At 33.8% G+C, this 927-nt stretch overlaps 1 pseudogene; it reads right to left on the minus strand.

The window, feature by feature from the left end:
* LOC102480400 (abl interactor 1-like) overlaps positions 1 to 927 on the minus strand; it is an 8396-nt pseudogene that overhangs the window by 1092 nt on the left and 6377 nt on the right.

Genomic DNA, 927 nt, shown 5'->3' on the forward strand with positions numbered 1-927 from the left:
ACAAAGTAGTGCCTAGCTGGGGCTATATAGCTTACTGCAGTCATCAAATATGCGTTTTTTAAAGTTTCTATAAGAATAGTTTTACTGCTTTTTTTTCTCCTGAAACGTTTTTTAAAATTACTTAACATTCATTCCCTGAGCATCACAACATACTAAATGTGGTTTCCCATCTAGAATAAACTGTATAGTGGCTTAATCATGCATGTTATCATCAATAATATTCCATTTCTACTTTCATATATATGCATATGTATATATATGTTTTTTACCCCAGGTTTGACCCTCTGCCCTTTCCAACTCTCTTATTACACTATCTCTGCTATATACAATTGTCTTCAATTACTTTTCCCCCAAAATTTTGTTGATCACACAATATCATAAGTAATCAAACTATTTCAATAGAAAGTTTAGCTGGTAATTTCAAGAAAAGCAGTTTTGAACTGGTAAGGATATTTTCTTGAAACGTAAAGCCTAGAAACAGGTTAGTATTCTGTTCAAATAGTAGGTACATGAACCTATCGACAGCTCAAGACAGGAAAAAAATCCTTTAAAACCGGACAACAAAGCTTAGAAGAAAAGCAGCAATATTTTAGTCAAGTCACAGAATGTTGTTTCATCAGTTCAGTCTCATGTACCTAATTTTTCTTCTGTTGAGGTTCGATCTTCCAGATTGAATTCTAGGATATAATGTTCATCTCAAGACATTGTCCCTACAATTAAGTTGCCCATTTTATTAGTTTTTGAACCCTTATTTCTGTGTGTCTGCATTAATTTTACTGACATAGCACTCCCTTAAGAACTTCTTGGAGATCCGGTCTGGTAAATTCTTTCAGGTTTTGTTTATCTGGGAATGTTCGAGTCTTTTCTTCCCAAATGAAGGATAATCTTGCTGGGTACAGTATTCTCGGTTGAAATTGCTTTTCCCTT

This window comes from Tupaia chinensis, unplaced genomic scaffold (genome assembly GCF_000334495.1).
Source record: "Tupaia chinensis unplaced genomic scaffold, TupChi_1.0 Scaffold144217_1, whole genome shotgun sequence".
NCBI classification, from domain to species: domain Eukaryota; kingdom Metazoa; phylum Chordata; class Mammalia; order Scandentia; family Tupaiidae; genus Tupaia; species Tupaia belangeri.